The sequence below is a fragment of the Puma concolor genome, chromosome B1, assembly GCF_028749965.1.
Source record: "Puma concolor isolate L17-30 chromosome B1, mPumCon1.1.hap2, whole genome shotgun sequence".
NCBI lineage: Eukaryota > Metazoa > Chordata > Mammalia > Carnivora > Felidae > Puma > Puma concolor.
Genome location: NC_141670.1, coordinates 58360671 through 58387498, shown reverse-complemented (window position 1 = coordinate 58387498; position 26828 = coordinate 58360671).

Genomic DNA, 26828 nt, shown 5'->3' with positions numbered 1-26828 from the left:
TAATAAAAATCTTCCAAAGATTGACTGTATTGTCTCTAATTATTTTCTATCCTCCATTCTCCCTTTAGACCACTCCATGCAAGTTTGTGTTGCTAAGGCAAGCAATGACTTACGCTCTGTTAAATACAGTAGTTTGTCCTCAGTCCACTTCTCTGTTAACCTGTTGGCAGCATTGGATCCCACTTATAGCATGCTCCTCTTTACAACAATTTATTCACTTTTTTTTCTCCCCGGTTTTTCTCCACTTCACTGTTTGGCCTTTGTCTTCCTTGCAATTTTCTTTGGATCTTTCAGATTACTTGGTATTGGTGTGGAGGAATTGACAGTTCATTTTTTATTACATGTTATCTTAAAATATATTGAAACTGTTCACTGTTTTTAGACTATTAACAAACCAAACGTGTTTTGTTTTGATACTGTGGTTGTAGGTTTGTTTCAATGAATATTTCTTATGATCTAAGCTATTGGAAGAGCTCAGAGAATACTAAGAACAGGTAACAACATGGCCCTACCTAACTGAATATACTCAACACAGGGTTAAACTCACTGCTTGCCCCTCACTTTTTTTTTTTAACACAGTTCAGTTTAGAGCTGTCATAGGACAATAGGAAGGGGCCCTAGCTTGGATGATAAACCAGTTGACAAAGTGATTCCTAGTGGGATTCAAAAAAATGCTTAGTGCTCTGGTAATTCCAAAGCACTGTCCTCCAATATCCTGTGCAGGAACCTTCTATACCAGGCATGTAGGGAGACCTGAGCTATTGGGAGTCATCACTTGGGCATAAGTTTGTACTTCTCTGAGTAGTTACAGAAGGATCAGATCAAAGCTGACTTTCAGGGAGCCCCCAGTTGAGTAAGAGAAAGAGAAAGGAAATGTTATTTAATAATGGCATACTAGAACTTGGGAGACAGATCAGAACTCCAAATACTGATTTGGGGGTCATCAGTGTATAACATTAATCATTGATGTTTGAAGTGAAGATGAGCTCACACGGGGAAAAGGCTACACAATTTAGGGCTATGCTTAGGGATTATGGGAAGACAGACAAAAGCATGGGGGACTAGTCAATGTGGCAAGAGTGTGAAGAGTCTCTGTACACTGTGATTAAAACTATATTGCTAAAATGAACAAAAAAGCACAACCTCTGTTTTATGCTTGGGTATCGTTTTTGAAAATTAGACGAAACTCTGTCTCAAACTTCATAAATTAAGCTTTGAATTCATATTTCTTCAGGAACACTTAGGAATAGTTCTTGCTCCTTAAAGGGCCACACACTCACTGAGAATGTAACAAAAACTTTGGATCCTTCCCTGGAAAAATAAAAAATGAAACAGAATTCTGACAAAAAAGTCACAGGCCTCATGGTACTGGTTATTATTTGCAGCAAAAGATATGGTTGGTAATTTATTATATCCAGATTGAGGTTGTTGCTGCTACTTTCTTATATTCACTTGAGATTTTGTTATTTGAGTAAAATAGTGTTGACTCATTGTTTGGATTGTTAAATTCTATTTTCTAATATCAACACTGCCTTTTGTGATCTTATCATACATATGCTTTATCTGATATATGTCAACATAATAATATTTTTTTGCAGGGAATAGGACAACTTGTTGAATTGGCACTAGTTGAATTACTAACTGGTGAAGGGAACAATGTTAATGCTCCAGTAAAATTGAATCATTATGCTTTTTCTGGTTAAATTAAATTGAGGGAATAATATTGCTTTTTAAACTTCAGAAAGAGTTATCATGTAAGTCAACAACATTATTTACTTGATAAAATGTCTTCCATAAAATTTAATAAAGTTCTTAAATAACAAATTTACTTTATCCCTCTTTTCCCAAATAAGAATGAGAGACAAATATAATTTATCCTGCTTCCTCTCCCCCACTCATACTCTGTCTCTCTCTCAAAAATACACATTAAAAAAAAGAGAAAAATTGGCTTAGTATATAGTGAAACTAATTGTATCTGAAATGAACATGGAAATATCTCCCAGAATTTCAGGTATACTTGCCCTAAAGATAAATTGGAACATATATTACTGAAGGGAAAGCTCTTTACCAATTTTAGAGATCAGCGTATATGTACTTTCTTAGTAGACACCTTCACTAAACATCTCCCAGATACTTGAAACTGACCATATTCCAGGCCAATTTCATCATCTCTCCCCCTAAAACCTATAATTACATCTGCTTCTCTGACTTAATTAGTGGCACAGTATCTATCATTCCAGATAACAATGTATCATCTTTAATTAGTCTGTCTTCCCTTTTACGTACATCTAATAAATCATCAAATGACACAGAATTCACCTTCCAAACAGCTTTTAAATTCATCCCTTTCCTTTAGCACTACTGCCTTCTTCCACCCTGTACCCTCATCTTTCACTCAATTTCACTAATCTGTCAAGTGTTTCCCTTGTCTGTGATTTGTTTTCCTCAACCTGTTATCCATATATATATGACATTTCACTTTTTAAACTGCAACTTTGACCTATTAGAACTTTGCTCTTAGCCTCTCAATGACCTCTTCATGTCCGCAGGATCAAATCAAGCTCCTCAGTAGAGCACATGAGTCCCCTCGTGACATGACCCCAGCTTTGGCCTCCAGTTGTTCTCTGCTTTATCCTTCTCTGCTTCATTCCTTTTACTCTGCCACATGTTTTGTATCCTAGCAACAGTACATGATGCTAATTTCCCCTTCTTTACACCAGTAATATGCACTTACTTCTCTTTAAAATCCTGTTTCTCCCTAATTGTTGAATTAATCTAAACTATTCAAAATCCAACTTGAGGGGCGCCTGGGTGGCTCAGTCGGTTAAGTGTCCGACTTCAGCTCAGGTCACGATCTCACGGTCCTTGAGTTCTAGCCCCGCGTGCGGTTCTGGGCTGATGGCTCAGAGCCTGGAGCCTGCTTCCGGTTCTGTGTCTCCCTCTCTCTCTGCCCCTCCCCTGTTCATGCTCTGTCTCTCTCTGTCTCAAAAATAAATAAACATTAAAAAAAATTAAAAAAAAATAAAATCCAACTTGAATTATAAAAATAAACTAAAATGGCAGTAAGAATTGTCTCTCCTATGATGTTTTCTTTCTTCCTGAATAGGTCCATTTTTGTCCATCAAGACAGAATTATTCACCATCTTTTTGCTATAGCAATAGCAAGGTATGCTTTAAATTATTTATATGTACTTTTTTCCTTAACAGTATATGTAAGTTCCTGTGTAAAGGGAAATGTGTCTTCCATTCTAGTACCTCACTGTCTGTTCCATATGATGGCAACCATCTCTTGAATTCTCTTAACCTAATTCTAATTTTTTTTTCAACGTTTTATTTTTGGGACCGAGAGAGAGACAGAGCATGAACGGCGGAGGGGCAGAGAGAGAGGGAGACACAGAATGGGAAACAGGCTCCAAGCCTGATGCGGGGCTCGAACTCACGGACCACGAGATCGTGACCTGGCTAAAGTCGGACGCTTAGCCGACTGCGCCACCCAGGCGCCCCGACTTAACCTAATTCTAAAACCCACTTTATAGTAACTGGCTTCAGTGCTGGGCTCGTTCAATGCCATATCATTCAGTGGGTTCTAACGTTAGATGATTTGAAACAATAGGTGTCAGTGGTTAAGACAATATCTTTAATCATGTAATATTCGATATAAAAATTATAAATATTCAGGGACACCTGAGTGGCTCAGTTGGTTGAGCGTCCGACTTCGGCTCAGGTCATAATCTCGGGTTTCACGGGTTCCAGCCCCGCATTGGATTCTGTGCTGACAGCTCAGAGCCTGGAGCCTGTTTCAGATTCTGTGTCTCCCTCTTGCTCGCCCTCTGTCTTGTTCGCCCTCTGTCTCTCTCCGTCTCAAAAATAAATAAACATTAAAAAAAATAAAAAATTTTAAATATTCATTTAATGTTTCAGTGTCTTATCGAAATATGTTGTTGACATTGGATGAACATAGGTGTAATGGCAGTAGCAGGAGTATGTATACAACAGTGGTTGATGTTGTTGTGTTTATTAGAAATATTATTTAATAGTAATAAGTATTTTGAATATAATTTTATTAACTTCCTATTGCATTCCTAGTCCTGAAATTTGTCTGTATACCAGAAAGTATAAATTGGCTCCCAGCATGCTCTTTGGTGTAACTTGCAGCACTATTTTAAAGAGTGTATTTTATGCCACGTGTGGGATTAGAACCTGGTCATGAAATATGTGGATGTAATAAAATACCCTAAAAAAATTACAGTAGTCAGTACTGATGAGGCATTTTTATCTTCAAACTGTAGCCTTCTTAGCCTTCTCAATGTAATCAGAATAGGAACTTTTCTGCACTTGACTATATTACCTACACACTCATATTCCGCTTGACACTGATTGTTATGGATACAATCAACACGTCCAACACTAAACATTTGTTTTGTGAGCATGTCCTTTATTGCTTAGGTTTCCACAAAAACATGGCCTAACTTTTTCTTCATATTCTCTGCCTTCAGTAAAACATACCTTGTGTATTTTTTTTTATGACACGTATTCACAAACCAATAAGTATTGTGGTTTTGCACCCAGTTCTGATGCTCCAGTGTTTATATACAGATTGTAATTCACCAATTATTCAGAAAGTTGTCTCACTTCTTTTGGCTCAGTTCTGCTCTCTCATACAGGCATTCTAATTTGTCAAGAATTTTTCTCAAAATTTGGCCCAGTGTCCACAACATAATATTCTACCGAAGAATCAAAGGCCCAACCATCTGTTTTTAATTGTTGGTATTAGATATTGCATTTATGTCAGTGCATTCTAAAATCACATTAGTGTGAGACTAATATAATGTTAACTATACTGGGATTAAATTAAATGAAAAAAAAAATCACATTAGCTTTTAAGATACCTGCAAGACACATTTGACTTACTGATCTTAAAAGGAACAAAATGTTTAGGTACTTTTTTGATATGTTCTACCATTAAGGTATATTTCTTTCATGCTATAATTTTTCTTTTGGTGCAGTGTAATATTGAAAATTATTATTAATTTTTTTTATTTTGTTACTTAAGTTCATCATTTGATCTCTCCAGACTTGTTTTAATTCATACCTTTGTTTTATTTATTATTTAGTTGTACAAGTTGGGGGCACCTGGTGGCTCAGTCGAGTAAGCATCTGACTCTTGATTTCCTGCTCAGGTCATGATCTCACAGTTCAGGGCATTGAGCCGTAGGTGGGGTTCTGCACTGAGAGTGCAGAGCCTGCTTGCGATTTTCTCTTTCCTCTCTCTCTCTTCCCCTCCCTCACTGTCTCTCCTTCTCTCTCCAAATGAATCAATAAACACTTAAAAAATAAATGTACACATTGGTGCGGGGAATGGTGAGGTAGGCAGACTTTGCTAAGACAGGAGATGATGGAAGTTGAGTCTCTCAATGAAACTAGCTTTTTACTCTTGCTCATAAGAGCTTTATCTGGACAGAAAAAGACTGGAGAAACTGACTTCTCTGAGCAGCTTAGCTCCACTCCTTGGTCTGTTTCTGGTTTGAAGGACACCCCTCAAACCCACCTTAGCTTTGCCATTACTTAATGTAGGTTGTATAGCTGGGCTGAAGCTCTAAGGACATGTTTACTTTTTCTAAGTGCAAACTGAAAGGGAGATGCTTGTGTTATTCTTGGTGGCTTTGAGGAGCTGGGCAGTGACCTCACTGATCTTGAATCAGAGCCAGCTGGCTCCATTTGTCACACTTTTGCTAGAGTCCCAGGCCTCCACTTTTGAGCAGAATGAGGGATGAGCAGGCTTGAATGGTAAATGTAATCTTTCTGATCCTGATACCTCAGGATTCACTTTTTAATTTAAGATGTGGTTGTGTTCTTAGGAATTCAGAATCCAATATAAGGCCTTTAGCCATCCTTTTCCATGCCCCACTCTGAGTATTCTTGTTAATGAACAGTAAAGGGATGTGCTCATTGTCTTTTAAGACATTTAAGGCATGCTAGGGGCATCTGAGTGGCACAGTTCATTGAGCATCTAACTCTTGGTTTTGGCTCAGGGTCATGATCCCGGCATCATGGGATCAAGCCCCACATCAGGTTCCACCCTGCCTGGGATTCTCAATCTCTCTTTCCCTCTCTTCCCCCCCCCCACTCACATTCACGCGTGCGCTCTCTCCCCCCGCCACACTCACATTCACGCTCTCTCTCTCAAATACAAAAATAAAAGAAATGAAAATATTAAAATAAAAGACATTTAAGGCATTCTAATTTTAAAATCAGCATAATTGATTGGAATTATATTTGAAATCAGAATTTATGGACAAAAGTTAATCCTACTTCAGCACATCAAATATTTCACAAGATTATAAATTGTCCTCAAGATAACAGAGTCCTAACTCTAAGGTTGGGCTCTTAATTATGATGCAGATAACAGGCTGCACTAAGGTTTTATTTTTATTTTTATGTTCTGGGCAGATCTCCATCTCTAGGAGGCTTGACATTTAATATAAAATAAAAATTCAAGTTTATAAAAATATAATATTTTTTATAATTAAAAATAAATTACCATTATGACTTATTTCACAGGGTAGTTGAAACTGTTCTCATCAATCTGGGGTCCTGCTGCATTTTCCCTGGAGTTGCTCCTAAATTTTGGGGGTACTTTTGTAATTCCAATGAATTCATGGGTAGGTGGCATATTGTCTTGGTAACCATCAGGCTACTCTAGAATGAACTAAGCTATCTTTGTTTTCTGCTGGTGTTTTATCCATGAAGACTAGTTCTGAGTGGTCTCTTGTTTTACTAGTCTCATTTGAGGCTCATTTGGGGAAGGATGTGCTTCTAAGGTTGTCAGCAGTTAATTCCTTGCATGCTTCACGTCGGAGAATCTCATGTAGCCTGACTGTCTTTCAGCTAATTCCGTTGCTCCTGGTGGACCCATGTGTCCTGCTATCTTGTATGTGACATAATATGGCAGTGAGAATCTCTATGAGACTGTTTAACACTACTTTTGTACAGCTGTTAGGAGTAGGAGTAATACTCTTCTCTGTGTCTGGCTGCCTCCTCGGCTTTACCTGGAAAGAAGACATAGTTTTCCTCCGTGTTAGGACTCCCCGCCCCCGCCGAGCTTTTCTCTTGCTCTCTGGGGGCATATCCAGGGTTTCCTGTTATCTTCATTTCCTCTGATGATGCTGCAAGGGCAGGACTCTGCTTTTTCCAGGACCCACACTGTGCACTCACTCCTTTTTTCTTTCCTGAAGCTCCTTTGTTCTTTGTCCTCCCAGTCCAAGGAAACTGTCTCCTATCTGGATGTTGGGGGTTTTGAGCAGAAAGTTGTGTTTCTTGTCATAATGTAAATCTATCATTTGTACTCTAAGCGATTCCAATCCTCATGATTTCTAAGCTTTTGAATTTCAAAAGTCAAAATGTGTATTTTTGTTTTACCTTGTTTCTGATGTTTTAACATTTTCATGAGTGAACAGAATAGAGAATGCCTTATAGCCTGCCCAAATGGAAAAAAATAAAACACTTTGACTAATCTATCAAAACATTATTCTTCTAAGGATATATTATGAATCTCTCTTTTCTTTTTCTCTCTTTCTATGTATATGTATGTATGTGTATATAATTATAATATATAGAATTTTACAAAATCTACATGTATATTAGTCAACCAGTTCTACCAAAAATGTAACATGATTTAAATATATTGTAATTATTGAATTCTTCAGTCTCTTTATGATTGTCTTGCCTAGAAAGAATGGCAAGACATGTGCCAAATATATTTACAAAACGCAATCATTTGGTAATGTAACCAACGTGTCCCGCTTCACTTTTGCAGGACCAAAGAAGATAATATATTTTAAAATATTAAATTAAGTGACTCTGAGTCAATAGATTATTTTTAGAACCAGAAATCTGTTCATTCTGTAAATTTTCTTACTCTGGTAATATGCGAAAACACAGAGAATACCCAGAGGTCTCGTGACTCATTCCTGCTTAATGTCAGTCATTTCCATCACCTATTGGAGGGCCTTATAAATCCACTGTAACCCTGAAAGCCTGTTCTCCCAATGGCAGACCTCTGTGACCTTTCCTGCTGCTCTTGTGGTTTTTTTTCCCCTCGAAACTATCCATTGATATGGCTGCCTCATTATGCCACTGCCCTGCAAGTGAAACTGCTCAGGAGTTTGAAGAACGTTCTCTTCCTGCAGCCAGTGTTATGGGGGTGGGAGCGGCGGGTAAGACAAAGTGTATCATAAGTACCAGAGAAGCCCAGTACCCTACACCAAGGCTGAAATATTTAATAGAGAAGGAAAGACTAGTTTTTCTCCATTTTTTTCGATCTAGGGTGTTGTAAGTCTATTCATGCACATCTAGCCATTTGCCCATGGCACATATTTGATGACAATGTAAGTGGACAGCAGAGAAATTTAGTATCAGTGCATGTATTTATTAGAGGCAACCCCTTAACATTTGAATTTTCAAAAAACCCCATGAACATTCCCCTTCTGTCCATCTCAAGGCCTAATGTATTTTCCTTTTGCAAGATTTATCACTAACTAATCTAGTCATTATCTAGATTGCTATTTCCTTAAGGTAAAACAAAGAAGAAAGTAATAAGCATAAAACTGTTATTATGGTTTCTCTTACTGAAGAAGATCAAGTGATTGAACCAATAGAAATTAGGCTAAATTTTCTAATGATTAGGTCTTAGGAGTAAAGGGGTCAATGAGAAGCAAACCCTAGCTCTGAAATCAAAATGAAGACAGGTGAACTAATCAGAAAGGGGCCTGATCAATGTAAGACTTGAGTGCTGTGCTGTGGGAGTTGTATAATCCTTTGAAAGAAGATTTATCACAGGGCATACAAATGAACCAGTAACTGATGAATGAGTCCCATCATTGTCAAGCTATGGTCCAAGAAGAGTCACTTAATGTTATTTCAGTCACCAGGCATAGCCATTCTGGAGAAGGCCTTGAGACACCTCCCTTTTCAATGCTGTAAATAACTAGTGGTCTCTGTTGTTTTCAGTATCCAATATAAACTCTCTGATATGTGAATAAGGGAGGCTTGTAATAAGCTATTTGTAGTTGCCCTTAATTTCTCAAGCTAATTTGTGAGATATTATTAATCTAATATTATTATTTCTTTGTAAAACCACAGTGGGGCTTTTATTGATCAGTTTCCTTTTCTTTGGAAAAAATGCTTAACTAAATTTGAGTTTTATACTCTCCTCATCTTTACTGTATAAAGTATCAGGAAAAATGGTTTTTATCTAAGGAGTTTAGACCTTGCTTCATAAATAAGGTGAGAATGGCCTGTTCCTTTAATGTTTAGCAATAATGTTTTCATATAGTACATTTTGATCTTAATTTTAAAATTAAATATCAGACAATCCCAACACTTTTAGAAAAGGAAGAATAAACATTATAGTTTTGTATTTGTTTATCTCATTTTATAGAATACAATTATTACTTTTACCTTAAAGTATTCTAGAGAAAGAATTCAATTTCTTTATTTTTCAAAGTCCTATCTCATTTACCATGATGAAAACACATCACATTATCAAAATCTTTTCAGAATTTTATGTTTTTGTTAATTTTTAATTAAAGATAGAATAGTCAAAACAATGTTATGTGAATTCACTATATTTAATTCGTAAAAAATTATGCCTCAATTCATTGTTCCTTAATTAGTAGCCACAGATACAATATTATGTACTATTAGATATAATTAAAATCAATAAATATTATGTCCCATTAATTGGAGATCACTACAGAATGCTTAGGTTATTTAAATTACAAGTTTACAAAACACTCATGGTATTTCACCCCAGGTTTTATATATACTACATTACATTATGTGCTATTATTGTTTTTATATATGTACTATATGTGATATATAGTATATTATGTATAATACATGTACATTTACATATATATTATAATACATGTATATACTTAGTATTAACAGTATTCCTGCTATGAATATAAGAGTAGGATAATAAAAATATTGTAATATACTTATTCAGCAGATTTTGTTATAAATTAGTTAAGGAAAAGGAGGAAAAAATAACTTCATAATATAATGGCAAGCACTGTTTTACAGAGCAAAGGTATAACTCATTTGAATCCAAAGCCCACATTCTTTACCAAGTTAATGATTAGAATGAAAAAAAAAAAGTGTTCTTGTTTGGTGATTTTATCCTCAATCATAGCTAGAATGATTATTCCAGTTGTCATTCAATATGATATTAATCAACATGATCTTGCATGTAATAATTTCTATGCTGAATGAAGTTAGACTTGTTACTGTGATTCACTGAATATATAAAAAAACAATGTTTTTTTTTTAATTTTTTTTTAACGTTTATTTATTTTTGAGACAGAGAGAGACAGAGCATGAACGGGGGAGGGGCAGAGAGAGAGGGAGACACAGAATGGGAAGCAGGCTCCAGGCTCTGAGCCATCAGCCCAGAGCCTGACGCGGGGCTCGAACTCACGGACCGCGAGATCGTGACCTGAGCAGAAGTCGGACGCTTAACCGAGTGAGCCACCCAGGCGCCCCTAAAAAACAATGTTTAAGAACATTCTGATTCTAGGGGCATCTGGGTGGCCAAGCCCCTCTCTACACTGAGCGTGGAGCCTGCTTGAGAGTCTCTCTCTCTTTTTCTCTCTGCCCCCCATCCCAACTCGCATTCTCTCTCTCTTTCTCACTAAAAACATAGAAATTAAAAATCCAAAAAAAATTCTGATTCTATTTAAGTCACTAAAACTCAATCTAGTTTCTTAAAAATTGTTATAAATCACAGTAATCTTTTGATAGTATGAAATTATTCCTCCACCTGATAGTGTTCTTAATAAAATACATATAAATTTTTATATTAGATGCTATATATCATTAAATGATTGGCATAGGCCTCATATAGAGAATATGGGGATCCCATGTTTTACATATGCTACCATTGATAAAGAAACCAAATTTCTAATCTATGAATTCATTTTTCTATTTAAATTTTTTTTGCTGGAAAGTAAGTATTGGAAAAATTATATATATAATATATATAAATATATATATTTGTTTATAAGTATATATTTATAAATATATAAATATATATATATATAAATATATAAATATATATATATATATATTTAGAAACCTAAATTGAATGCAGAAGAACAGTATTCTCTATAGTAAGGATCATAAGTTTCAGTTGTCTGTCAACTAGTCACAGTGTTCATGTAGAAAATGCCATGGCAAAAAGAACACTGTCCTCAAAGAAGTCTGTCCTATCTCACTCATAAAATGTTAATGTTTTTTTTTTATCTAAAATTGTCTTATTTTACTAAAAACACTTCAAACCCCCTCTGGAAAAATATTTCATCTCCTGTTAAGTAAAAAGTGGACAACAATTTTCCTAGGTATTGCCTAGTTTTACTGACTTCATGGAAGGAATGGGGAAAATCCCTAACAACAAAAACTTGATGACATGTAGCTAGCTCCCTTTTACCTTGATTTTTTTTTATGAGAAAAATTCTTAAAGTAAATTCTAAAAACAGAAACCAATTTAAGAATAAATGTAAGCCCTCCACATCTTTTCAGATCAAGGAAATTGTTTTCAAGGCAAGTAATTTGTGAAGTCTTGTATGTTTTTATCATGACAAATAGATGCCCCCCACCCAAGATTTCAGTAAACCTTTGCTGACAGGCACTGTTTGTTGTCTTTCCCTGCCCCTTGCACCCAGACATCTAGACTGTAAAATTTGATTCCAGCCCATCAACCATAAGCAGAAATAATTATTTCTCAAGTAGTGAAAGTGAAGTGTGACAACCATTTCATATCAGAGGGCTTTCCCAAGCTCTGTAAGACTTCTAGGTTTCTTTTTCTTTGTACTTCTTATGGACCATCTAAAAAGGATAGAAATCTAGGGCAGACAAGACTGAGGGTTTCCTTATATGCTATTTTATCAATCAAAGTATATTTTAAAATTAGACTTAAAAACAACAAGCAAAAATAAAAACACACTTTATAGTTTTCCAGGCTCTTTAAACTTAACTGTGATATGTTTTGTTCTTAATAAAACTGGTAATCTTAGTCTCTTAAAAAAACATCAAATAAAAAAACAAAAAGACCTAACACTGTAGTTTGGTTCACTGAATGATCATTGGAGAGGAACTCTACAGATTGTAGAGACTATCATCTTACTGCTATAGTGTGGCCTTAATTTCTATGATATTCTTGGTTAATCATGGCAGGGACACTTAATTACATTAGTCAGAGATTTTAATCATGTAATTAAAATGTTAAAAATTTCATGTCTTTAGAAGTTTTTTTTTTCTTTGTTTTGTCCCCAAGAGAGAGAGCTTGAGTGCATGAATGCACACAAGATGGGGAGGGAGCAGTGGGAGAAGGAGAGAGAGAGAATCTTAAGCAGGTTCCATGTCCAGCATGGAACCCAACATGGGTCTTGATCTCACAACCCTGAGATCATGACCTGAGCTGAAATCAAGAGTCCAAAGCTTAACCACCTGAGCCACCCAGACACCCCTAAAAGTTTTCATTTAGAATTAATATTGCAAATTTTTGTTACTTGCTTTAAATACATACTTACACTTCCCAAAGTGGGTAATTAGACATTAGAATCACTTGAACTGATTCTGTCTTGTCTAAACTTGGAAACTATCAGTTTAGACACAACTCAGAAGTCAATTTTAATGTCTTTAAGAAAAACAAGCCATGCCAGATCAATTTGCTTTTCATTTAAATCAAAAGGATAAGCTTTGTAAATGGAGGTAACTAGTTTCACTTTTTATTTTAGCTATGATTTTAGAAAAATTGTATGCTGAAAATGTAAAGGATTTGAAGAATGGATGTTACTATCTTGGAGAAATCTAGATGATCATCAAATCGCAAAGGATCTGGTTTTTGTATCCCTTCAGAAAAATGGAAAAATGCAGTGCTTAGAGTGTACCTGGAAGTTTGGTATTCAAAAAATGTGTATAAAATGAATAACTCCATATTAATATAGTGATTAATATTAATACCAATGAGCTGAGTCATGCAATTCTATAATTATACTTGTCTCTCCCCAACTTCTTATTTGAATCTAATAGAATGTTTTAAACTTTGGAATTGTCTATTTTTCATTATGTGTGTTTCTCTACATTTGATTAAAGGTAATATAGATGAATGTAGGTAGCCTTTCTATCATATTAACAGTTCTGGAAGAAATATTAACTTGTTTTGATCAAATTGCTAGGCACTATATCTAGAAGTTTATATAAAATTCTCAGTTAATTCTCAGAATGATAGATATCCCCATTTTACAGTTGTGACCATTTAGACTCAATCTCCCTAAGTACCTTTCAAAAATACTTCAGTAGCTGGAGAGTAGGCGGAGATTTGAACAGAAATGTGGCTTAACACAAAGTCTGTGTTTTTAGCTATTACACAACACTGCTCTATTGTTTTCATGATGAAAGGAAGAAGAGGCTAGCCCAAAATAAGACGACTAAGTGGTTAGATATCACCTCCATATCTTCCTGCCCTTTTTGAAAACTCTGATGTTATTTCATTCATTCTTTACTCACTTATTTGTTTATTTAACTTATGTTCTATTAGGAGAGATACAGTGGTCAAGAAGAAAAAACAAAACAAAAACAAAAACAAAAACAAAATCTATGTCTCTGTGGAGTCTATATCCTAGAGGAAAAGACAGAAAAAGTAAGGAAATAAAGAAGTAAATATGTTGAAAGTCAAGAGCACTTAACAGTGCTACAAAAAAAGTAGAATGCTATGATATAAAAAGTGACAGTTGGGAGTGTTGTTTTGTACCTAGTTATTAGGGAAAACTTTTGTGAGGAAGTGGATGAAGCACATCTATGAGGGATGAGCACTCTAGTAGAGGGAACAGTAAATGTACATACCTTGAGTTCAGAGTGTGCTTGAGTGTTCCAGAAGCAAAAGGAAGGCTAGTCTGGCTGGAGCACAGAAGGAAGTGGTGTAAGTGGAGGCCAATGAGGCAGTGGAGAGGTAAGGACTTGACTGTTCTCTGGAGGCTAAAGCTTGACTTAGGTTTTTCTTCTGTGTATGATGGCAGGTTCTCCGAAATTACAGATCTATCATCTTGGGATCTGCTAAGCACGAAGGAGAAATTCAATGCTTTATTTTTATTGAATTATAGATTCATCTCCTTTTAAACCCTGACTAGATTGAAGGTACTGAATCCATTTTCTTTTAGAAACCAGTGCAGTAGTATAGGTATTTAAAAAAAAAGACTTTCATTGCCAAAACTAAATAATCCTGATAATTTGGGAGACTGCAAAATAATCTTTATTTTCTGGCAGTGGAGCTCAAGTAGTACGTGTACGTGTGAGAATGTTAGTATTTCAAGGACACAGGCATGTGTTGCAATCTCTAATTCTCTCTGAATTTATTTTATATTATTTTTAGATATGCCCTCATTTTACATGTACAGAATTGCTTTATATATGTGCACATGAAATACATTCAGTATGTGAAAAAATACTTTCTTTAAAACCTTTTTTATCTAGTGGAGCTTTTTTCCCCCTTTCTATAAAAAGAGACATATGGGAGGAGAAATGATCAAATCCCCAGCAGGAAGTTAATACCTGCTGAGCTGCTCTGACAGTGGCAAGACTCCTACAAAGCCTCCTAAGTGTGTGAGATCCAGTCTTCCTAGAAATGAGTCAGGGCTTGCTCTGTGACAGGTAAAATCTTCCATTTCATAAGTTATTTTTAACTTAAAAAATAACAATTTCTGCGAGTTCTATGCTACTGAACCTGTTTTCTACTACTTAAGCATGTAGGATTTTTTTGAAAGGATATAATGTGCATTTGCCTTTTGAATATTTAATGATATACAGTAGGAGAGGGAAAACACACAAATATGCATCACCAAATCTTTGGATTCCACTTTCACTTTGGCAGTGCTATATGAGATCAGACAAAATTAAATGCATATACGCATACTGGTAGTTGTAAGCTGTGAAGCACAAGAAAAGGACTTTCAAGTCTCAATGACTTAAAGTGTAGGGAGATTTCTTCTCATTTCCATGTAATGTGTGGTGCATCATTATTATTATCATCCTTCTCAAAAGTATCAGCTTTACACTGTTACTCATCAAGCTACTATGTGGACATAAAATTTGGTCCATTATCATACAGATTAAATGTTTCTATCATTCCTTACTTTGGTGATTTTTTGGTTTTTAATTTTGATACTAGCAAAATATGATTAACATTTTATTATTGATAATCCCACCAGTAACATCTGATATTTAGGTAGAATTATGTCAGAAAAGTCAGGAGTTCCATTAACTAAATAGAATGCCACATAAAGATGCAGTAAATTTTAGAGCCTGTCTATACAGGTGATTGGATTGTTAATTTTACAGTTCACTTGCTAGAGCATGAATAGTACATAATTGGTCTGTTTCACAGAGATAGATTATTATGAGAGTTCGAAAAACCCCATCAAATCAACTCTAATGAATTCATATGATCACCTGCTACATGAACCTTAGTTTTCTGTATTTTTGTAGCATTTTAGAAACTTTTGATCAATTACTTATATGGCCTGTAATGAAATTTTCAACATGCAGCCAAGATTCCAGTTTAACATTAATTTTCGAATTACCGTGAGCATATTTATTTATTAACTTGTGCAGATAGTTTTAGAAGACTGGATGGCATATGGTACAATCTTTTATAATAAAATTGTTCAAATAGTCGAAGCAGGTTTTCCTGCTGTATAAGTGCTGAGATTTCTCTTCATCTATGTTTACAGTATCTATCTGGATCTGCTGATTGTTACCATTGGCCACAAGCTTCTATCAGAAAAAAAGTTATGTGTTCTATCCACAATGCAGTTTAGATAAAAGAGGTTTGCAGTCAGTGGAGGGGGCCACAAAGGGAAGCAGAAAAATAAAAACCAAAACCAAAACCAAAAACAACCCCAATATTCGTGGGCTGACTGCAGCAAAGAAAATAAGGAATTCCATTCATTAAACTGGGTTCAGAATAAGACAGAATAATTTTAGGGCAGTGGTGTCTCTGTGTTTGACATAGTGGCCTGCCACTTAAGCATTCAACATAGTACATTAGGAAATATGGATTGGTTTGGGGAGGGTATAGTGTGGATGTGTGGTTGAAGAAAATTTGGCATAATTTCAAGATACAAACATTAAGCTCTGTTACATTTTAGGGGTCGCGCTACCCTACTGTGGCATCTTCCCTTAACTGAGCAGAACATGGAGAGAGAAGTTACTCCTCACTTGGCTGAGCTGTCATGTCACTCAGTATTTTGCAAGCCTTAGGGGTTGGGCAGGTGTCAAAATCAAGCCTCAGGGAGATCAGTGGTCTGGGTGGATGCTGGAACAAAGAAGACAGAGACATGGTGGGGGCAGGTGAGTCACCTTCTGAAATTACCAGGAAGGTTTGGAAACTTTGTATCCTGCTTTAGCGGTTGGGAGACACAAAGCGAGTAATTAAGATATTTTGTTTGTGGCAATCTAATTTCACGCCTAAATACTAGCGAACTAGAGTGATTTTGTTTAGTAACAAACCTAAAACCTTAAGACTCTGATAAATTTATTAAGTCTCAGTCTTAGATACTTTGGCACAATGTTGTTGGTAAAGATAAAACGATATTTTTCAAACTGATCCACCTGTGGAATATTTTAATCTTTAAAATTTAGTTAGGAAAATGTATGACAACTGGAATATGAAAGATGGGGAAGGGTTATGGCAGCCTATTTATTTATTTAATATTTATTTATTACTGAGACACAGAGAGAGATGCAGAGTGTGAACGGGGGAGGGGCAGAGAGAGGGGGAGACACAGATCTGAAGCAGGCTCCAGGCTCTGAGCTGTCAGCCCAGAGCCCAACACGGGGCTTGAACTCACAAACCGTGACAGCATGACCTGAGTTGAAGTCTGACGCTTAACCAACTTAGCCACCCAGGCACCCCTATGGTAGTCTATTTAAAGGCTTAAAGAAAGTCTGCAAAACTTGCTTAAGATAATTTCAGTTGTGAAAGTTATTTGTTGACTTGCTTATGTTCATCAATTTTCCAGTCTTGATTGTGAATATCATACTTTTTTTCTAAACCTCCTAAATTATTCCAAAATTTCTTTATTAATTAATGCCAAATTATGAGTTAATAGGAGCAGAGCTAGTTAGAAATATGTTTCTTTTATTTAAAAAATAACAAATTATAGGGGTGACTATAAGCTCTTGATCTCAGGGTCGTGGGTTTGGAGCCCCACATGGGTGTAGAGATTACTTAAAAAAATAAAATGTTTTTAAAAAATGGGAAATTGCAATGATGAAGCACAGTTTCAGATTTCAATTTTATCATTGTATATAACAAGCTTTAATCATTTTTTTTAAAAAAATTTAATGTTTATTTTTGAAAGAGAGAGATACAGACCATGAGTGAGGGGAGCGGCAGAGAGAGAGGGATACACAGAATCCGAAACAGGATCCAGGCTCCGTGCTGTCAGCACAAAGCCTGATACAGGGCTCCAACTCATGAACCATGAGATCATGACCTGAGCTGAAGTCAGACACTTAACTGCCTGAGCCACCCAGGTGCCCCATTCATTTTTAATTCTCTCATTACACACATGTATGCATACATATATAATATTTTGTGTTGTGTTGAATTTTCTGAAATGTGCTGAAAAGTATCCAGTGAATAATAAACATTAAGAATAAAAGAAAATATTGCCTTCAACAAAAATGAAAAGAGCAATGTCAGAAAACATGATTGACATTTCTTTAGGGATTTGCTAAGATTATGTTAAATAGACCTTGAAAAATGTCTCAGGCAAGATTCAGTGAGCAAGAACTAAACAAACAGAAACAGATGCATGAATGCAAAGAACAAACTGATGACTGCCAGAGGGGAGGGGGCAGATGAGATGGGCAAAAGGGAATGAATGGGAGTCGGAGATACCGGCATCCAGTTATGGAATGAATAAGTCCTAGAGATGAAGGATATAGCGTAGAGAATGTAGTCTGTGGTATTGCAATGGCGGTGTATGGGAACAGGTGGTAGTTTCACTTGTGGTGAGTTTAGCGCAAGGTAGAGAGTTATAGAAACACTATGCTGTGTGCCTGAAACTCATGTAACATTGTGTGTCAACTATAATTCAATCAATCAACCAATGCCAGCTTTTTGAAAAATATATTGTAAAATACACAAATTTTAAATACAAATAAATTTTTTAAAAAGGCAACGGAACAGTGTTCTTTCTTTCTTAGGCAGGAAACAAAAATCATGTGGATGATAATATATTTGGTGCATTAAAACCTGTACCTCTAAAACAGTTCTTAGCAATAAGAGGCATCAAAGATTCTTGTGTAAGTAAAAAAAAAAAAAAAAAAAAAAAAGTGAGAAAATCTTTAAATGAAAAAATTAAGTGGACATCTGGGATTTTTTATTGGGATTTCATCAATGTCCAGCTTTGGAAATTGAGTCATGGAAGAACATAGTATATTGGGGCTCAATTCAGTCAATGCTGGGCCAGTGGTTTATCCCGGTGTCAATTCCTCCAAGTCAAGAGTTTCAGTGTCACCCTCAAATTTAGTCCATGGAGAATTGGAAATACTCCCAACTTAGCAACCTCAATGAGCCTGGCACATCCAGATAATGAAATCTCAAATCGACCAGCTTTTCCATGATTTGCATTATACTTTGAGTATAGACATTTATCTTGTGTTTTACTTCCTGTGCAAAAAATGTCTGATAGCAGTAGTAAATCATCTATGTTTATTATCATCATAGAACCCAGGTAAATGTTTGTAATTTTCTGTTAAAGATATGGCTTCTCCTGTCCCTAGATAATATAATGATATACAGAATACATAATATAATGATATTATAACAATAAGAGCCAGCACTTATGAGCATGTACTAGTACCTGGTACACGTGATGGGGACCTGGCAGTTACTAAAGTATTTACTCTTCAGGAAACCTAGGGAAAAAGGAGTTATGCAACATAATGTGGATCATTAAAGGGGGTATGAAGCCTTGGCTTTGCACCAAAGCAGTGTGGCTCCAAAGAGTAGGTTCTTAAGTTCTCCATCCTGTGGTCTCTCATAGACCAAGAACAGACTATATATCTACACAATGACCTGTAGGCACATAGTATGTGCATAAAAGCAGTTATCTATTTTATGCATATTGATATTTCATATATTAAATTACTTAAGTAAAAACAGAAGTTTTCCAATGCAGAAAGTATGTGTGTGTATGTATGTGCGTGTGTGTGTGTATTCTGCAAATAAACTGCAACCATCCAGAAATAAATATATACTTCTTATTTTTTCCCTTTCTTTCAGTCTTTCTGTTTTTCCAGTCAGTTTTAGAAAAGTGACCATGTCTCATATTTACTCTATTCCCTATGGCATGTAGGCCAGTTCTGTGAACACCTTGCAGTTCATAAATATGTATTTGCTGATGTCTTCATGACTGGATCTTAAATCTTTAGAGGAGCAGTCCTATTTAGCTCCAGGTGCTCGACACATAATAAATACAACCTCCCGATACCCTTGCTTTTCCACATCTCTGGTTCAGAGAGACAGTTCTGCCTTATACTTTGTTTCCTAGCATGTTTCTTACTCATCAGCACCGGGCCACTTGTTTCTTGTTTATGCTTTCATACTCACTGTCGGATCTGCTATCAGAGAACAAGTCGTTAGTCATTGATGCTGATAGCAGCAATTCCTTGGAAGTGATTAATCCTGGCCTTTTAGGGTTCATTTGTTTCTAGCTATTTGCTACCACCACTTTTACCCTGCTTTACCTTGGTCACATCCCAAGATCCTCAATGCTACCATTTGTTATGTCTCTTGATGATGTCCTGTCAATGTACAATCCCCTCAAGCTGCTTGCTCTCAGATTCTTTTTCTCATGCTCTAAGATGTTTTTCCAAGTCCACTTGCTGTGATGTTTTCTTCCGTGTTGTATTCTTTCTTGACCTCGCCTTTCTCTTAGCCATGCCTCCACTCCACATCTCTTCACTTGCTTACTTCCCTGTTTAAAAGTATGACTAACATACATAGACTTCAAGGACAAATGAAAATAATAAAAGATAAGTGACTGAAGTTTCTTTTATTTATTTAGGAAAAATGTGTAGCGAGTAGATTTTTAAACCTAAGTTCCAAGAACTTAGCAAATAGAACAAGTCAACTGGACAAAAGGTAAAAACTCTAAAAGTAACCAAGCTTCAGTAACTTTTGAAAGGAATGATTCATCATTTCACATTGTTTTTCATTTCTAGGAAAAAAGGTGAATTAGCATTCCTGTGGTCAACTTTAATTTTTTCTATGTGATCAAATACAGTCTAGCATTATAATAATCTGTGAAAATTCAGGATAAATTATATGACTTTAAAATTGTCAAGTTACTGCTGTCTGTACTAGTGTCTCTAAAAAGTGTAATTCAGGGAAACCGGAAGGTAAACTAGAGGACGTGAAATTTCGAGAAGAAAAGAACATTTACTCCACAGTGACAAAAATGCAGTTACACTGTACTTTAGCATTTTGTAATAGGGGAGTAATTTGAGGAAAATTAAAATGATGTCCATAGGACTTTTGTAGATACCAACATAAAACAAATACGCATAAACAAACTTCTCTGTACTTCAAGTCATCTGTATTCTGCCATGAAATAAACACCATTTATGTGCAGTTATATGTGGCTAGTGGAGCTGACTACTAGGCCATAGTGATGGCCATTCTTCACTGCTATTCAGTGGACATTAATTTAAAAATATTTGCTAGGTGCCAGGTGATTCAGCTATTCTAAACACTGCGGTGGGTGCTAGACATACAGTAAAGTCTAATGGTTGGGTTCATGGGCGTTGGAATAAAAATACCAAGCTTCAAGTCCTCTAACATTTATTTAAGTTCTGTGGTGTTGAACAATTTGCTTCACCTCCCTGAGCCTCATCTAGGAAGTGAAAATCTTCTTTAATCTCTTATTCTATATGGAACCTAACTTTCCCTGAGCATACTTCTGGTTCCCCAGATCCCTCTCAAGCAGAGTCCGTTTCCTTGAGCACAACCCATACACTGTAGGTGGGAAAGCATCCTCCACACTTACCACTATGAGATCATTCTCACATCTTTCTTCCTACAACCCTCCAGGTTTGAATTTCATGTCAAAAGACTAGAGCAACCATTACCTCACTTATTGCAGTTTTTCCAATTACTTTCCTTCATTCCTTGACACTGCTACTGCTGGCTCCTTGTCCCTTTTTCTTCTGCCATCACACATATTAAAATTAGTGATTTCAATAACCATAAGGATGACCTTTCCAATGCCCTGGATTTAGTTTTCTGAAAATCTTGTTTCCTCTCTGACCTCTTCTACTCACTTCTGTGGTCATACCCCTAGACTGCATGGCCTAATATAATAGCCATTAATCACATGTGACTAATAAAGCTTTTTAAATTAGTAATTTAGTCCCTTAATTGCATTAGTGACATTTTCAGTGCTTAATATGTACATGTGACTGGTTGGCAAACCATACTTGACAGCTCAGAACATTTCCATTATTGTAGAAAGTTCTAGTGAATAGTGCTGCCTCCTAGACTCCTTCTTTATCTATAAGTGAAATTCCTTCATAATCAGTTTTATACTTCCCAGTGTCTGACCCTTGATTTCTATTTTTCTAGTTTACTGCCTTTAGTTACCTGAGTCAATCTTTGACACCTCCTGGGTATATGATTAACCAACCCTAGAAATTTTTTTTCATACTCCTTGATCTCTTTATGTTCTTACCAGTCTGTTTAATTAGCTTGAAATTTTATTTCTTATCCAATCAAATTTTATAATCCCTATGTTGCTTTTCTCCTTAACTCCCTTACACTTCCCTCATTTCTTGATATTATCCTGATTAAAATACAAACTTGGTTAAGTCAAACCACCTTCATAGTTGTCTATTCCCAGAAGCTGTAAAGGGTTGAAGAATGTTCCATAATGCTTCCTGGCCTAATTTTGAACCTATGACCCTTAATCAAGAGATAGATAGAACTGTTTTTGAGACTGGGTAATTTCTATTGATTGGTCTTCTAGTTCACTTACACTTTTTTTTCTGTATTCTTCAAACTATCATTGAGCTCATTTAATAAAATTTCACTTTTCTATTCTCAAATTTTCATTTGGTTCATTTGTAGATTTTCTATTACTCTGTGCAGATTCCTCATCTATTTATTCTTGATGTCCATATTTTCTCTCAGATATTTGGATTTATTTATAACAGTTCTTTTAAAGTCTTTACTGATTTCAACATCTAAGACATCTCAGAATCTGTTCTAATTGTATGACTTTTTCTCCTTGAGTATGGGTTCAATTTTCTGTACTTTTTGCGTGCCAAGTTGTTATAGCTCCATGCTAGATAATGTGAATGATATGTTGTAGAGAATCTGAATTATCTTCTCTTTGTTTATAGGTTATTGATTTTTGTTCTGGATGACAGTTGAATTACATGTAGAGTTTTTTGAACCTGCCAGACTTGGCTTTATGTTCGTTGGTTCTGCTGTTCACTGCTTTTATCTCATTTGGCCTTCTCAGTTTCAGCAAGATTGCCATACTGTTTTGGAACTCCACCTTTATGAAGGGAAACTGGGGCAATGTAGAACTCACCTCATGTGTTTCCCTTCTCTTAAGGATCACAGTATTTTACAACTCTCTATCCAGTGCCTGATATTTATTTTTTCAGTTGTCTCTTCTATTTTCACCAGCGTTATAACTGTTCAGAGCAGTAAGTCAAGTCCAGTCTCAGTAACTTTGTCATGGATGAAAGCAGAGTTCTGTGCCATCTAATGATTTATTTTGCAAATAACACACATGTATAAATAAACATAAAATATGGAATGCAGCTTACTGTTTAACAGAAAAGAAACCATAAATGAATCTACTACCTATGTCAAGAAGTAGAACATTTTCACTACTGTGGAAGTGTGTCTCCAAACCTGAATAGCCATTCATAATCTAAACCCCATTCTCTTTCCTAAATACAATCACTATTCTTATGGTATAGTAATTACAAATATAAAATATTTTTATAAAAAATTATACATATATATTTTTTAAAAATTATATTTTTACTATTTAAAAATTTTTTTTAATTTTTTTTTTCAACGTTTATTTATTTTTGGGACAGAGAGAGACAGAGCATGAACGGGCGAGGGGCAGAGAGAGAGGGAGACACAGAATCGGAAACAGGCTCCAGGCTCTGAGCCATCAGCCCAGAGCCCGACGCGGGGCTCGAACTCACGGACTGCGAGATCGTGACCTGGCTGAAGTCGGATGCTTAACCGACTGCGCCACCCAGGCGCCCCTAAAAATATTTTAAAATATTTTTATTTTACTTATATTTTTGTTGCTTCATTGGACATTTTTTTAACTTTATTTTTTATTTTTTAAAATTTACATCCAAATTAGTTAGCATATAGTGCAACAATGATTTTAGGAGTAGATTCCTTAATGCCCCTGACCCATTTAGCCCATCCCCCCCTCCCACAACCCCTCCAGTAACCCTCAGTTTGTTCTCCATATTTACGAGTCTCTTCCGTTTTGTCCCCCTCCCTGATTTTATATTATTTTTGTTTCCCTTCCCTTATGTTCATCTGTTTTCTCTCTTAAAGTCCTCATATGAGTGAAGTCATATGATTTTTGTCTTTCTCTGACTAATTTCACTTAGCATAATACCCTCCAGTTCCTTCCACGTCGTTGCAAATGGTAAAATTTCATTCTTTTTGATTGCCGAGTAATACTCCATTATATCTATATACACCACATCTTCTTTATCCATTCATCCATCGATGGACATTGGGCTCTTCCCATACTTTGGCTATTGTTGATAGTGCTGCTATAAACATGGGGGTGCATGGGTCCCTTCAAAACAGCACACCGGTATCCCTTGGATAAATGCCTAGTGGTGCAATTGCTGGGTCGTAGGGTAGTTTTATTTTTAGTTTTTTGAGGAACCTCCATACTGTTTTCCAGAGTGGCTGCACCAGCTTGCATTCCCACCAACAATGCAAAAGAGATCCTCTTTCTCCACATCCTGGCCAACATCTGTTGTTGCCTGAGGTGTTAATGTTAGCCAATCTGACAGGGGTAAGGTGGTATCTCATTGTGGTTTTGATTTGTACTTCCCTGATGACGAGTGAAGTTGAGCATTTTTTCATGTGTTGGTTGGCCATCTGGATGTCTTCTTTGGAGAAGTGTCTATTCATGTCTTTTGCTCATTTCTTCATTGAATTATTTGTTTTTTGGGTGTTGAGTTTGATAAGTTCTTTATAGATTTTAGATACTAACCCTTTATCTGATATGTCATTTGCAAATATCTTCTCTCATTATGTTGGTTGCCTTTTAGTTTTGCTGATTGTTCCCTTCACTGTGCAGAAGTTTTTATTTTGATGAGGTCCCAGTAGTTCATTTTTGCTTTTGTTTCCCTTGCCTCCAGAGACGTGTTGAGTAAGAAGTTGCTGCGGCCAAGATAAAAGAGGTTTTTGCCTACTTTCTTCTTGAGGATTTTGATGACTTCCTGTCTTACATTGAAGTCTTTCATCCATTTTGAGTTTATTTTTGTGTATGGTGTAAGAAAGTGGTCCAGGTTCATTCTTCTGCATGTCACTGTCCAGTTTTCCCAGGACCACTTGCTGAAGAGACTGTCTTTATTCCATTGGGTATTCTCTCCTGCTTTGTCAAAGATTAGTTGGCCATAAGTTTGTGGGTACATTTTTGGGTTCTCTATTCTATTCCATTGATCTGAGTGTCTGTTCTTGTGCCAGTACCATACTGTCTTGATGATTACAGCTTTATAATACATCTTGAAGTCCAGGAGTGTGATACCTCCAGCTTTGTTTTGTTTTGTTTTGTTTTTCTCTCAAGATTGCCTTGGCTGTTCAGGGTCTTTTCTGGTTCCATACAAATTTTAGGATTATTTGTTCTAGCTCTGTGAAGAATGCTGGTGCTACTTTGATAGGGATTGCACTGAATATGTAGATTGCTTTGGGTAGTATCGACATTTTAACAGTATTTGTTCTTCCTATCCAGGAGCATGGGATCTTTTTCCATTTTTGGTGTCTTCTTCAGTTTCTTTCATAAGCTTTCTATAATTTTCAGTGTATAGATTTTTCACCTCTTAGGTTAGAGTTATTCCTAGCTATTTTATGGTTTTGGTGCAACTTTAAATGGGATTGATTCCTTGATTTCTCTGTTGCTTCATTGTTGATATATAGGAATGCAACCAAATTCTGTGCATTGATTTTATATCCTGCAACTTTGCTGAATTCATGAATCAGTTCTAGCAGTTTTTTGGTGGGATCTTTTGGGTTTTCCATGTACAGTATCACGTCATCTGCGAAGAGTGAAAGTTTCACCTCCTCCTGGCGATTTGGATGCCTTTTATTCCATTATGTTGACTGATTGCAGAAGCTAAAACTTCCAATACTATGTTGAATAACAGTGGCGAGAGTGGACATCCCTGTCTTGTTCCTGACCTTAGAGGGAAAGCTCTCAGTTTTTCCCCATTGAGGATGATGTTAGCGTTGGGTTGTTCATATATGGCTTTTATGATGTCGAGGTATGATCCTTCTATCCCTACTTTCTTGAGGGTTTTTATCAAGAAAGGAGGCTGTATTTTGTCAGATCATTTCTCTGCATCTATTGAAAGGATCATATGGTTCTTGTCCTTTCTTTTATTTATGTGATGAATCACGTTAATTGTTTTGCAGCTATTGAACCAGCCCTGTATGCCAGGTATAAATCCCACTTGGTCGTGGTTAATAATTATTTTAATGTATTGTTGGAGGTGGTTGGCTAATATCTTGTTGAGTATTTTTGCATCCATGTTCATCAGGGAAATTGGTCTATAGTTCTCCTTTTTAGTGGGGTCTCTGTCTGGTTTTGGAATCAAGGTAATGCTGGCTTAACAGAAAGAGTTTGGAAGTTTTCCTTCCATTTCTATTTTTTTGGAAAAGTTTCAAGAGAATTGGTGTTAACTCTTCCTTAAATATTTGGTAGAATTCACATGGAAAGCCATCTGGTCCTGGACTCTTGTTTTTTTGGCATATTTTTGATTACTGATCCGATTTCCTTACTGATTATGGGTCTGTTCAAGTTTTCTATTTCTTCTTGTTTCAGTTTTGGTAGTGTATATGTTTCTAGGAATTTGTCCATTTCTTCCAGATTGCCCATTTTATTGGCATATAATTACTTATAATATTCTCTTATTATTGTTTTTACTTTTGTTGTATTGGTTGTGCTCTCTCCTCTTTCATTCTTGATTTTATTTTCTTGGGTCCTTTCCTTTTTCTTCTTGATCAAACTGGCTAGTGGTTTATCAATGTTGTTAATTCTTTCAAAGAACCAGCTTCTGGTTTCATTGATCTGTTCTACCTTTTTTTGGTTTTGATAGCATTAATTTCTGCTCTAATCTTTATAATTTCCTGTCTTCTGCTGGTTTTGGGTTTTATTTGCAGCTCCTTAAGGAGCTTTTTCCAGCTCCTTAAGGCATAAGGTAAGGTTGTATATCTGAGATCTTTCTTCCTTCTTTAGGAAGGTCTGGATTGCTATATACTTTCCTCTTATGACCGCCTTTGCTGTGTCCCAGAGGTTTTGGGTTGTGGTGCTATCATTTTCACTGACTTCCATATGCTTTTTAATTTCCTCTTTAAGTGCTTGGTTATCCCATTCATTCTTTAGTAGGATATTTTTCAGTCTCCAAGTGTTACTTTCCTTCCCAAATTTTTCTTGTGGTTGATTTCGAGTCTCATACCATTGTGGTCTGAAAATATGCAC